Below are 15,031 nucleotides of genomic sequence, written 5' to 3' on the forward strand. Positions count from 1 at the left end.
CAACCTGGTGTCCACCATGATCTCCAGGTCCTTTTCTGCAAAGCTGCTTTCCAGATGGGTGGCCCCCAGCATGTATTGGTACATGAGGTTATTCCTCAGGGGCAGAACTTGGAACTTACCCTTGGTGAATTTCATGAGGTTTCTGTCAGTTCATTTCTCCAGCCTGTCCAGGTCTCTGGGTGGCAGCACAACCCTCTGGTATATCAGTCACTCCCTCCCTTCCTGAGGGTATACTCTGCCCCATCCATCCAGGCCATTAATGAAGATGTTGAACAGGACTGGATCCAGTATTGACCCCTGGGGTACACCACTAGCTACTGGCCTCCAACTAGACTTTGTGCTCACCACTCTCTGGGCCCAAGTCATTCAGACAGCTTTCAATCCACTTCATCATCCCTTGCCTCTGCAAAACCTCTCCTTCCCTCTGTTTTTTCTCTAATCCCATCACCACACAAAAGTCTCTTAGATGGGGCAACAGGCAGCTCAGGAAATTGGGGTCAGTATGTGGTGGTTCCTGTAGTGGTAGCAGTCCCTTTAGTCAGGCCTCTTGGCTCCTGATCAGACTACCACTTGAGCTCCTGCTTTCCTTCTTTTCCAGCATGGTCTTCTGTCTTCTCTTTCTTCCACTCTGCTGTTATTTCTTTTCTTCCTTTTTTTTTTTCCCCCAGCATTTACCACCCTTTCTTAGTTTTATTTTCCCAGAGGCACCACAAAGTTGACCTATTGACTCATCTTTGACCTACAATGGGGTTGCTGATGAGCTGTGAGGAACCAACTGTAACCAGTAGAGGGCAGTCAACAACTTTCTCCCACAGAGGTCACTCCCAAAGCCCCGCTCTGCTCCCTCCCATCCCCCAACCTTGCCAATTATACCCAATACAAAAAGTGTCACAAGGGAACTAGTCCTCAACATGCTTTCTTCTATGCTGCTGGGAAATTCCAGATTTATAAATCTGAACAGCGTGCAATTAAGCTACCTTTTTTGAACACACTAGGGAAGAATTTTTCATAAAGAAAATATATACTAGGAAAACTATTTCTGTTGTGAAAATTATTATTTGATCTCAACACATACCAGACTAGAAATCTGATGTTTGATATGTCTTTCAGTTGTGCTTCTTGGGGTAAGAGGTTCATTTTTACATTTAAATGTGATTAATACAGGTTGAGAAAAAAAAATTATATTTTTCAAAGGGGGGGTCAAGTTAAGTTGTGGATAGGTAAAGGGTTTTTTTTTTTTTTTTTGGAAATTAGTATAGTGGCAGCTTTAGATCAAGTCAGTGAACACTACTGAAAAAGTCAAGCTTACTTCTTAGTGACTGGCAACATATGGGCAAAGTAATATCACTTTAGAAGCAGCACCAGTGGTAGACATCAGTTTGCTAGGTAAGGCTATACTTTACAACCAAGCCACCATAGTAATCTTAGAACAGTTACCCATGTTCCCTACATTCATTACTTGTTCTGACCTAATAGTAATGTGGGGAAAACAAAAATCCCACCAGGCAATACAGTGGATAGAATTAAAAAGCCTTTGAGGTACACATTCAGAGGGAATTATCACTTTAATAGGCTACATCCACAGAACTTGATATTCAGGACTACCTCTGAACCACTAGGAAGACTGAAAACAGAAGGACAAGAGATCAACCAGTGACCTTAAATATAAGCAACATATTTTATTGGAGCACTTTCATCCTAAAGCATTTCCAAACTTGCAAATACAAGCAGTCTTAAACTTAAGCAAACAGATAAGCTCCCCGGAATTCTGACACTAAATCAAACAACCAAAAACACCAAAAAGGAACATTAAGACTAGCCAGGTTACCACACACCACTGATCACTCCCAGGAAATGGAACTGAAGGGATTGAATCCGAAGCACTTCAATTAAAGTAGCTGGCACTGGTAATACAAGGGGCTATCAGTTACAACATGATCAAAGAGTAGGAAAACATTCTCCTCAACCTTTCAAATAGACGAATCAATTCACCTCCTACATTTCTGCATGTCATCACCAAATTTACATTTTAGATTAAGACAGCAAGTCTTAACCACTGTCACATGGTAAAAAAAGTAATAAGCACTGTATATTATTCAATTAAATAATTTCACCATTACTTGAAAATTACTTTAGTGATGCCAGGCCCATTTTACACTGTTCGTAGATAAAATACAAATTAGTTAACTAATTTTTTAATTAGTTAATTATAGAGTAACAGTGCTGCACAAATTCACTGACATATGAAGTTACAGACTTTTGCTAAGACTTTTCCATCTAGAAATATTACAGTTGGCTTGGGAACCATGATATGAATACACATTTCAAAATGCAATTTGGATTATTCCAATCAAGTTTTACATTGTGGTAACCTCAATACTACAATGTATTGTCTCCTCCAGTTAATCATCTGTTGTTAATGGGGATAGAAAAAGCAGGAGGAAAAATATTAAAGAAATTAATATATATGATACATAATTCTAGCATTAAAATGCAGTAACTACTTCGATCTCAATAAGAACTATGATTATGCTATGCCAGTGCTCCTCCACTAGAAGCTTCCAAGGCAAAGTAGCCAAAAAATAAAGTTAAGACATTACTTTAGAACACTGCTCTGATAGAAGCCATGGCTATCAGTGTGTTCATGCTTTGACTAAAGACTTTGTTTTTAAATATAATCTTTGAAAATGAAACATTTACTATGATTACAGTAACACATATATTTAGAAAGCAATAGGATGCATCACATCCTTTGCATCTTGGGTACTCATCCTTAAAACCTAGATATGCTGTTCCCTAGCAGATCATTTTAGGTATGCCCAAGAAATTAAAATGTTATTTTGGCTTTATGTCATCCAAAAAAACCAACAAAAAAAACCCCAATCCAATAAAATAAGTTGTTTTCTTTGAAGCCAGAAGGGCTCTGAATAACTGAGATTGGGAGGTGCTGATCTGAACACTTATTTTGTGTTAGAAGTCAGAAATATGTTGTCTTGTAGTTCAATATCTCACTTCGGTTCACAATAGCATACCTTTTCCTTTTAAGAAAAAGTGCTCCTTTAGACAACAAAACCAACATGCTTCTGTTTGTACTACTGTCATCACAAGGGCAAATAATTCTGTGACAGAAAACCAGCATCACAGAGACCTGGCAAGTGTTAATTCCAGTTTTATATCCTGTGATCTGTGAGCTATTTAAGATACTGACAAGGAAATACAAAGAGAGCCAAGAAACCCCAGAAAACCTATGTTATGGTTTTTCACTACACAATGCCTATTTTAACATAAATAGTTCAAGTTTTTTTAATAAGACTGTGCCAGGTTGATACCTTATACTGAACTACACCCCAAAATGAAAGAAATTACTAGATCATTTTGCAAGCATAATACAGTATTTCATCTCCGCCAGCACTTTGGTGCACCAGCCCCCTCCCCCAAAGAGATACGCGCATTCCAACCAAGTCTCTCAGCAGGGCTCAGCCAATTATCCCCCTCCCTCCAGGCGTTGCTAGGTTCACAAAGCCCCTCTGATTTTAGGTTTGATTTTGTTGTAAACAGCAAAACGAAAGGAGAAAGCCTCCAAAGTGATGATCCTTACCCTTGAAATCCCGCCATGCGCACAATAAGAAGGGTGGTTTGGTGTTTGTTTTTTTTTTTTTTTGGTGGTGTTTTTTTGGGGGGAGGAGATAAAGGAGAAAAAACAAAAGACTAAATAGATGAGAGGCTAAGCAGCGGAGACAGAGGGAGAAAGAGGAGAGCTTGGTGAAGGAGCAGGGCGAGCGTCAGCCATGTTGTGTGTGTTAGTCCAGTATTTATAAACCTGCAGCTGCAGCAGCGTTTTGAGTCTGGAAGAGAGGGGAAAGAAGGGAGGGGGAAAGAAAGGAGAGGAGGGAGGAGAGGGAATCGAGGGAGGAGGGGAAAGCGGAGACAGCAGCAGACAAAAGAACCCAGAAAAGCGCGAGCAGAGCGCGCGCATACGTACACACTCTGGGCGTCCCAGACAGCGGCGGTGGCGTGTGCAACTCCAGTGCTGCCAGCCCGACGCGTTAGCAGCATTCAAAGCTCCAGCCTTTGACTACTGAGGCGCGGCCGAGCCCAGCCACCACCCTCACATCCCCTTCATCCCATTTTCTCATGGGGGGAGCGAACAGATGACAGGTCAGAAACATACTTGCCTCCCCCAACGTGCACTATCGACAGAGGCTTATCTGCTGGGAGCCCCTCAGGGGGCCCCAGCCTACAGTACAATAGCTCCACGGAGAGAAAGGGAGAATGTGCAGCTGCGACCCTTTCTCTCCAGCAAGGGACGCGATGTGGGCGGGGTAGATACCGGGAGAGGCCATGCTAAAGGAAGGCAGCAGTTCCCCGGGCCCAGTAGGAGTGGAGGTTGCCAAGGAGCCGAGGCACTACGTGGGAAGGGAACCCAAGGACCCCCGCGGATTCCAGGCGGGCTGCTGAGGCAGGCAGTGAAGAAGTAAAGGGTTAACAGAGACGGAACGTCGCAGGTATATAAATAACGTCAGCCTCGCGGGAGGGGAGGGAAAGCTAGGAGCAGCAGCTCCAAGCTCATTCCATAGCGACTCCCTCCGGTTCTACCCGGTACTAGGCTAGGCTAAAGGCGGCGCGACGGGCTGCGCTTTCCTTTCCCTCCCCCCTTCCCCCACACTTACTACTCACCTGCTGGGGGGATGGGTGCCTGGAAGTGCCAGGAGGATGGCATAGAAGCGTTAGCGCTGCAGCCGCAGCAGTCCTCCTATCTCACTAGGCCACTCAGACTCTCTACGGCAGCAGTAGGGACAGCTGCTCCCCTTGTTTCACTTGTCCTACTCCGCCGTTGCCACTGCTGTCTCCTATTCGCCTCTGCAACGTTTAGATCCTCCTGCTACATTTAGATCCTCCTTTCCGTACACGAACTCCACGGCCAGGATAGAGGCCTCCTCACCTTCCTGCCAAATAGTGAGCTACCCGCACCGAGACGTTCAAAACACGGGACCAGACACCGCCCTCTTCCCCTCCACCAACGCGCAGGCGCACTGAAAATTCCGAACTGCGACAGGAGCGCAGGAAACCATCCTCCACCTAGTCCACCACTACTCCCTAGCGCGCAGGCGCATCTCTTGGTACTGCCGCTCCTTTTCCTTCACTGGCGTCTCTCGGCGCTCCGTCGACGGTCGTAGCGGAGAGTGGCGTGGACTTGTCCACTTAGCCCTTTTCCAGACAAAGGCCACTAGGCCCAGGGGCGATGAATGTCCGTCTCTACCCTCCCATCCGCCCACCTACCGCTGTGGGTCTAGTGATGCCTCGTGAGGTGGCCACAGTGCTTTATGACAGTGGTACCGCTTCCTTAAACAGGCCTTGGGAGCCAGTGGCTGTACACTGCCCTCTAACCATCATAGGCAAGAAAACGTGTAAGCCATCATAAGAAAGAAAAATCAGCCATGGATATTCTGTGTTGCAAATTTGGCCCGTGACAACTGAGGAGAGAGGCTAGGACACAAAGTATAGAATTAGAAAGGTAAGTATTTATTAATGTGCGTGAGATGTCTCAGCCAAACAAGGGATTTTTAGGGTTTTATACCTTATGCTACAAGGGTATGATATGAATCATCCACCTACTGATGCATATTGTCTAACCATAAATGTGGTACAGCATAGCAACATATATTACAAAAATGTCTTACAGCATAATTATCTGTCAACATCCTTGTGGTTTATCTGTTAATCCAGATGTTTCCATCATCAACTTTGCAAATTTATTAGTAATTCGTGTTTCTCTTAGATATAGATCTTTCAGTTAAGGAAACCTCTGTTCTTGCAAAAATTAATTTAGTTGATCACTTGCCTTTAGTAGGGGTCTTGGATCTCAGCAATTATACACTAATAATGTTCTTAGCTCCTGATGACTGTGTGGTCTCAATAATTTATATAATGCCTACTAGAAATGAAAGTAAAGATTTGACCAGGTGCCTTGGGACCTTCAAGGCTGGTAAGGAGGGGAGCAGTCAGCATGGCACCCAAAAACCTGGAGACCAATAGGGAAGGGGAGAAAAAGTCTGCCTGGTGTGCAGGACCTTCAAGAGCTGATGAGGGGACTGATCCGTAACCAGCTTGGTCACAGAGAATGGCCGTTTACCTTATAAAATGGCATTAGTTATGCTAACCATATTACCAGAGATCAGGAGCAGGAGGTACCAGTCACAGCTGTACATAAACTTCCTAGTTTTTTTGGATGCTTGGAAGTACCACCTAGTTTGGTTAGGAATAGAATGGCTGAACTCTTATAGAAGCTTTGAATGCTATTGAATAGCTTTGGGTGAGAACTAGGTTCCCTCTGGTCCCAGAAAATTTTGCTTTTTTGATATCCTCCCAGCCTAAAGAGAATCAGCCTTAAATGATGAAAAACAATCACAGCCCTCTTGATTTGATGGTAGAAACAAGAACCCTCAGAATTCAAGTGGCTAGATCTTTGCTTGATCTGAATTTGAAGGAGGAATGATATCTAGCTTCTGATCTTGGTCTTCAATTAATATCTTTAAATGCAAATACCACTTTTGCTTTAATGTAACCTTAAAGGAGCAATTATCTGTTTGAGATTACTATGTGGCTATCTGGCTAATTTGTCTTTTTCAAGCAAGCTACTATAGAGCTATCACAGGAATTATTTAAAGTCAACAGAAACAGAAGCCTCCTTCCAATGTATTTGCTTTCTGACATGGTTACAACACTGATGAAATTTATCGTGCCAGCAGGATCTATTTTTTAGCAACTTGAATAAAACATCAATAAGTTTCAAATTCAGGTGATGTAAATTAAATTAATAGTTCCAGTTGGAAGGGACCTACAATGACCATCTAGTCCAACTGTGTGACCATTTCAGGAAAATTTGCCTTCTTTAAGTGAATTCTTGCATAGTACAGTCTGAACTTCCACTGACACAGCTTTAAGCTATTACCCTATCACTGAACACCAGAGAGAAGAGATCGACACCTCCCTCTCTGTTTCCCCTCATGAGGAAGTTGTAGACAGCAATGAGGTCACCCCTTGGTCTCCTCTTCTCTAAGCTGAACAAGCCTCAGCTGCTCCTCATAAGTCATGGCCCAAAGTCCATTCACCATCTTTCTTGCCTTCCTTTGGACATGTTCTAATATTTTTTCTATCCGTCTTATATTGTAGAGCCCAAAACTGTACACAGTACTCAAGGTGAGGCTGCACCAATCCTGAGTATGGTGGGACCAGTACTTCTTTTGATCAGTTAGCTATACTGTGCTTAATGCACCCCAGGACATAGTTGGCCCTTTTGGCCACCAGGGCATTCTGTTGGGTCATATTGAGTTTACCATGAACCAAAACTCCTAGATCCCTTTCTGCAGGGCTGCACTCCACCTCTTGTCCTCCCAGTCTATGTGTACATCCAGGATTACACCATCCCAGGTGCAGAATCTGGCATTTGTCTTTGTTACATTTCATAAGCATACATTTCTCAGCACTCTAATCTATCAAGATCTCTCTGTAAGGCTTCTCTACCTTTGAGGAAATCGACTCCTAATTTAGTATCATCAGCAAACTTAGTGTGCACTCAACTCCTGTGTCCAGGTCATTGATAAAAGCATTGAAGAGAACTGACTCTAAAATTGAGCCCTGTGGAACACCACTAGTGACTAACTGCCAGCCATATGTTGCCCCATTTACTAGAACTCTTTGAGTCTGACCCTTCAGCCAATTGTCTACCCATTGTATTGGATGCATGTCTAGCTCTATGCTGGACATTTTGTCCAGAAGGTTACTGTGAGAGACAGTATCGAAAGCTTTGCTAAAATCCCCCAAACCCCACTGCCACTGCCTTCCCTTTGTCCACTAGATAGGTAACCTTGTGTGGTGGGTTGACCTTGGCTGGATGCCAGGTGCCCACTCAGCCACTCTATCACTCCCCTTCCCAGCCAGACAGGGGAGAGAGTAAGATGGAAAACAACTCATGAGTTGGGATAAGGCAGTTTATTAAAGCAAAAGCAAAGCGAAAGATAACACTGTTTATTCTCCCCATCAGCAGTGATGGTCAGCCACTTCTGAGAAGCAGGGCTTCAGCAAACGTAATGGTTCCTTAGCAGGCAACCATTGGAAACAATGAATGACCCCCTTCCTGCTCCTTTCCTTAGCTTTTATATCTGAGCTGACATCATATGGTATGGGACATCCCTTTGGTCAGTTTGGATCAGCTGGCCTACTTGTGTCCCTTCCCAGGACCTTGCCCTCAATTGAGGAAGGAATGTTACAGTCCTGATCCTGTGCTCAGCAGTAGCCAAAACACTAGTGTGTTATCAACACCCTTCTAGCTACCAATGCAAAGCACAACACCAAGAGGGCTGCTATGGAGAAATGAACTCCAGCTCAGCCAGACCCAATACACCTTGTCATGAAAGGATTTTAAGTTAGTAAGGCATGACTTTCCCTTAATGAACCCATGTTGGCTTTGACTGACTTTCAACTGTTTTTCAATAACTCCCAGAATAATCTTCTCCATAATATTATCAGGACCCAAAGTAAGACTGACAGGCCTATAATTACCAGGGTCTTCTTTTTTGCCCTTCTTGAATATGGGAATAATATTTACTATCTTCCAGTCAACTGAAACCTCTTCAGTTTCCCAAGACCATTGATAAATGAGAGAGGTCTTGCAGGAACATCAGCCAACTTTCAGTACCCTGGGATGAATCCCATCAGGCCCCATAGACTTATGTGCATTTACTTGCAGCAGCAAATCCCATACAAGTTCAAAGTTGGCTGGAAACTTAGCATCCCCTCAGTTGATGCCTAAAATGGAAGAAAAGAACTTTCTAGACAATTGTAGTGTGAGAAAGGGGAGGGACGAGGTGGGGTAGTAACTGTTAACTGCTATTTTAAAGTGTTAGAAACTATACAGATATATTAAAAATCTATATACTACAAATCTTAAGAATCTTAAGGCGTCACAGTCATAGCCCTCCAGCCCAGGGCTCCAGGGGTCCTAGGGCCCATCATTGGTGTTAAAGACAGAGGTGAAGAAGGTATTAACTGTCTCTGTTTTATCTTCATCTGTATTGGCAAGGTGACCAACCTCATCAAGTAATAGACCAATGTTTTCTTAAGTCCTCCTTTTGTTGTTAACATATGTTAAAAAGTGCTTTTGTTATTCAGCACAGTATTGCCCAGCTTCAACTCCAGTTGAGCTTTCAAACAAATTTTTTTCCTACAGTGGTGAACAGCATCTCTGTAGTCCTCCTTTGTAGCCTGACTTTGCTTCCAAAGTCCATGCACTTTCTTTTTCTGCCTAAGTTCATGAGATCCCTGTTCAGCCAAGCCAGCCTTTTACCCAAATTGCTTGATTTCTAGAATTGCCTGCTCCTGTGCTCTTAAAAGATGTCTCTTAGAAAGTGACTAGCATTTATGGGCTCCAGTATCCTTGAAAGCAGATTCCCAGGGGACCTTACTAGCTCCTTGAACAACCCAAAGTCTGCTTCCCCAAAATCCAGGGTAGCAGCTCTGCTTCCAGTTTTTCTCATATCACCAAAGATTTTCAACTCAACCATTTCATGATCACTGTGGCCAAGACAGCCACCAATCATCACTTCATCCGTGAGACCATCTCTATTTACAAACAACAGGTCTATGAGGGCACCTTTCCTAGTTGGTTCCTTAGTACCTGTATCAAAAAGTTATCTTCCAAGTGCTTCAGGAATTTCCTGGATCTATTTGTGTCTGCTGTCCGATAGTCCCAGTTAACATCTGGGATGTTGAAGTCACCCATAAGGACAAGGGCAAGTGATCTAGAGATCTCCTTTAATTTCTTATAGTATAATACATTGGTGTCATCATCCTGGCTGGGTGATCTATAGTAGACTCCCACAACAACATCCACTTTATTAGCTTTTCCCCTAAACCTTACCCAGAGGCTCTCAACCATGTCATCCCCAACTGCAAGCGTAGTACAGTCTAACCCCTTCTTTACATACTTTCTGGTATGGAATTCCCCCTGGTTTACAATCTTATCAGTTGCAAAGTCATAGAATCATAGAATGGTTTGGGTTGAAAGGGGCCTTTGAAGATCATTTAATCCAATCCCCCTGACATGAGCAGGGACATCTTTCATTAGATCAGATTGCTCAAAGCCCCATCTAACCTGACCTTGAACCCATTCCAGTGATGGGGCATCCACAGCTTCTCTGGGCAACCTTTTTCAGTGTCTTACCACCCTCACAGTAAAGAATTTCTTCCTAATATCTAATCTAAATCTACCCTCTTTTAGTTTGAAGCCATTGCCCCTCTCCCTATCACTACATGCCCTTGTAAAAAGTCCCTCTACAGCTTCCAGGTTGATCTTCCTGGAAGTTGTACCTGTGGTTTCTTGGTAGGCCATCAATTAGTGTGACTGGCAAGGTTTGTTTCTTGTCATTGCCTCCATATTTCTTTTTTTCAGGTCTATGTCTCTGTATTTTGTTTCTGGTTTCCCCCTATAGTCAATAGAATATAGATGGTTACAAAACAATCTATACTTTTGCAAACAAACCTGAAAGATGTTCATTTCAGTGTTCCATTGAGGCAAGTATATTCCTGCCTAAGCAAAACTAGAATTTCACCTTAATTTCCTGTGAAAGTGTTATTTTAACTCTCCTCTACAGTGATTAAAACCTTACATTATCATTGGAAAGGATAAATAATATCACATGAAAACTAAATAAAAATTGAAATCTATCAGAAAGTTACTTCAAACAGTTCTAGCTGTCTTTATAATGATTCAGATGCATCTGAAATAAGCACAACAGCCTCACAGCATTTATACTTCTTTTGATGCATTTTTAGACATAGGAGCATTGACCAACTAACAACCTTCTGCTGGTTCTGGTGATGCAACACTACTGCAGAAAGAAAATAAATTGAAAAAACAATGAGTCAAATTGTTCCTATTAATTTTTGATCCAGAATGGATTTAAAAGCACATCAAATTATAATTTCTTACTGTTAGGATATGTTTAGAGTTAATCCACAAAAAGCTTATCATATAATGAATTCTTGTAGAAATTGTCAGCCTTTGTAACAAGATTGTATCTGAATATTTTAACATTTGAAATATAGCTGATGTATATTGTAACCAGTTCAAAGGTGATCCTTGAAGTTTTCTGTTTGGGGTTCCAGTGAGTCTAATGGTACATTCTGCATTAGATAGATAGAAACAAGTAACGCAAACTGATTAATTAACACCATCAAAAAGCACCCATTAGGAGGAAGGAGGGAGCAGTGAGTGTAGCTAGAGATACCAAATGAGGATTTAGGTTGTGGCTGTAATTTTTTCGGTAGCAGAGCTTAATCACAGAATCACAGAATGGGTCAGGTTGGAAGGGACCACAGTGGGTTATCTGGTCCAACCTCCCTGCTCAAGTAGGGTCATCCTAGAGCACATTGCACGGGATTGCGTCCAGATGGCTCTTGAATATCTTCAGTGAGGGAGACTCCACAACCTCTCTGGGCAGTTTGTTTTAGTGCTCAGTCACCCGCACAGTAAAGAAGTTCTTCCTCATGTTCAGGTGGAACTTCCTGTGCATCAGGAAGATGCCTGTTGCCTCTTGTCCTATTGCTTGTGTCCCAGTTGAAATGAGACAAGGGTCTTTTGTTGAGGATGGGTTAGGAGAAAAGACCCAAACTTCTCTTTTTAAGCAATTATAAATCCAAAATTAAGAGGCTCCGATTGAAGGAAAACAAATTATGGAAAAGGGAAAATAACAGCCCTTTATTAAAAAGTATATGTGTATTAACAGAAACACAGAAAAAAAGAGTAAAACAACCAATCAATACTCCTATACCCACTAATAATCCCCTTCAAGAACAAAACCGATAAACTGGCAAAAGGAAAATTAAACAGTTCAATTTTTTTTCACCCTTTGGTGCAGTTCCAACCACAGTCAGCAGGGGGTGCCGTCGGGTCACTGGAGATGCAAAACTTGTAATGTCCTGTACCATTCACCAGGTGGCGCTGTTGAGTCACTGGAGACGCAAAATTTGTAGTGTCCTATAGTAGTCACCAGATGGCGCTGTTGGATCACTGGAGGAGCAGAACTTGTAATGTCCAGTGCCCGTCACCAGGCGACACTATGAGATCCTTGGTTGCCACCCGTTGGGTTGGGGGAAGGGGAAAAAGCAACACCCCCCAGGGTATATCAGAGAAAACACAAAAAAAACCCTTGATTCCCCTTCCCTTCCCACACTGGAAAAAAAAAAAGGGGAGGGGAAGGGGGAAGAAAAAAAAAACAGCAATAAAACAGAAAGTTCTCCCAATGGAAGAAAAGTCACGAACTTCAGCTGGTTAGGATTTGCTTTAAGCAGGGCCTGCAGCCAGCAACATCTGAGCAGAGAGCAGCAGCAAAACTCCCCTCCGACAGCAAGGAAAAAAACAAAACCAGTCAGCGTCTGCAGCTTGCAGCAGGTCCTGAGCCTACTGGCACACCAGCCTCTCCTCCTCACCTCCTTCCAGCCACACACAGTAGCCCCCCCCAAAACTCCTCCCCCTTCGTTGTCAAGGAGACTAATCTCTCGGCCATCAGTGGACCAGGCCGATTCTTTTGTTCACCTGATGGCCCATACACAGAGCACACATGGCAGGGGAAAGGGAAAGAAAAATTCCTTGCTGAAATCAGAACTATGACAGCTTGGCATCACGCAGAAGAGCCTGGTTCCATCTTGGCACCCTCCCTTCAGATACTTAAAGACATTGATGAGATCCCCTTTGAGTTGTCTCTTCTCGAGGCTGAACAGGCCCAGTGATGCCCAGAAAAGAGCAGATAAAAACTGTTTAGACAGGGTTTTATGTCTAAAGCAGCAAGGTATTTATTGATTAACGGCCGGGCAGCCTGCCAGCTCGTGCTGGGAAAACAGGCTCCGAGTTAGTTAGGTTAGAGCGAGCATTTTATACAGGTTTGGCAATGATTACAACATAATTGCATACATATTCATATTGTTGCATCATTAGATTACAATATTCATAACAGGTGGAGTTAGGGGCGGAGATTGAGGCATGGTCTCTATTTTGAGGAATATTATGGTGGGAAATCCTGTTTGCCTTCATCCTGGGGGCTGTATTTTTACTCCTCATCCTCGCCTGACCTCGGGGACCTTTCGTTCTTTCTATTGTTTCGTGTTCTGTTCACTGAGGCTTCAAGAAAGCCTTGGATCTGAGCCTATTTTACCTATTGAGATGTCACCTTGGCTCCTTTGGCTAAGATTTATTACCTCTGGGCTCTTTGTTCTATGTATCTGTAAATATTTTAGGTACAGAACAAGATCTCCTTTGAGCAAGGTAGAGAAATGGGGGGGGGGAGAACAGTGGGCCCCTGTAGCAAGATGCTTCAGTTAACCCTTCTTCCTTCACCAGTTCCCTCAGCCTTTCCTCATAAGAGAGATGCTCCAGTCCCTTAATCAACTTTGTAGCCCTCCACTGGACCTGCTCCAGAAGTTCCATGTCTCTCTTGCACTGAGGAGCCCAGAACTGGGCACTCCAGATGTGGCCTCACCAGGGCTGAGCAGAAGAGCAGGTTCACTTCCCTTGACCTGCTGGCAATGCTCTTCCTGATGCACCCCAGGATACCATTGGCCTTCTCAGCCACAAGGGCACACTGATGGCTCATGGAGAGCTTGTTGTCCACCAGAACCCCCAGGTCTCTCTCCGCAGAACTGCTTTCCGGCAGGTCATCCCCAGCCTGTACTGCTGCCTGGGGTTATTCCTCCTCAGGTGCAGGACCCTTCATTTGCTCTTGTTGAATTTCAGACAGTTTTTCTCTGCCCATCTCTCCAACCTCTTGAGGTCTTTCTGGAGGGCTACACAGCTACTGGAGTGGTATTGGCCACTCCTCCCAGCTTTGTATCATCAACAAACTTGCTGAGGAGGCATCTGCCCCTTCATTCAAGTCATTGATGAACAAGTTAAACAATACTGGACCCCAGTATTGAACCTCAGGGGGCACCACTAGTGACAGTCCTCCAACTAGACCCTGTGCCACTGATAATGACCCTCTGGGATCTGCTGTTCAGCCAGTTCTCAATCCACCTTACTGTCCACTCATCCAGTCCACACTTCCTGAGTTTGCCTATGAGGATGTTGTGAGAGACAGTGTCAAAAGCCTTGCTGAAGTCAAGGTAGACAATATCTACTGCTCTTCCCTCATCCATACAAGTAGTTGTCTTATCTTAGAAGGCCATCAGTTTGGTCAAACGTGACTTACCTTTAGTGAATCCATGCTGACTGCTCCTGATCACCTTCTTGTCTTCCATGTGGGTAGAGATGGCCTCCAGAATGAGGTGCTCCATCACCTTTCTAGGGATTGAGATGAGGCTGACTGGCTGGTAGTTCCTGGGTCCTCCTTCTTGCCCTTTTCGAAGACTGGGGTGACATTTGCTATCTTCCAGTCCTCAGGCACCTCTCCTGATCTCCATGACCTTTCAAAGATGATTGTGAGTGGCCTGGCTATGATATCCACCATCTCTCTCAGATGCATCCTGTCAGGGCCCATGGACTTGTGGATGTCAAGTTTGTTTAGGTGTTCTCTGACCCCTGGTCTGGGTCAGGGATCCCTGAGGGCTGGTCTTGTCAGGGAAGACCGATGCAAAGAAGACATTCAATAACTCTGCCTTCTCTGCATCCTATGTTACCTGAGTCCCCTCTCCATTTACTAATGGGCCCACATTATCCTTTGTTTTCCTTTTGTTATTGATGTATTTGCAAAAGCCCTTTTTGTTATCCTTGACATCCTTGGCCAGATTTAATTCTAGATGGGCCTTGGCCTTTCTAGTCCTACTTACTCTGACCACCTCTTTATATTCACAGGAACCATTCTTACTTCCCTCTTGTAGCTTGTTCTCCCTTTCTCACCTCCTCATGTACTGTATTGGCACAGCTGTTTGTGAATAACATAAAGACTGCTTCAAATTACATACATATATACAGGGGGAGTTTTAAAGACATCAACTGTGTGAACTGACACTGAACAGTCTTGACAGATAACACCCTTGG

At 43.7% G+C, this 15,031-nt stretch overlaps 1 pseudogene; it reads right to left on the reverse strand.

Moving 5' to 3' along the window:
- Positions 1 to 4,119: 4,119 nt before the first annotated feature.
- Positions 4,120 to 14,831, reverse strand: LOC114071650 (annotated as a pseudogene).
- Positions 14,832 to 15,031: the final 200 nt, after the last annotated feature.

The sequence above is a fragment of the Empidonax traillii genome, unplaced genomic scaffold (assembly GCF_003031625.1).
Source record: "Empidonax traillii isolate 1590-97213 ecotype Southwest subspecies unplaced genomic scaffold, ASM303162v1 scaffold2175:size34052, whole genome shotgun sequence".
NCBI lineage: Eukaryota > Metazoa > Chordata > Aves > Passeriformes > Tyrannidae > Empidonax > Empidonax traillii.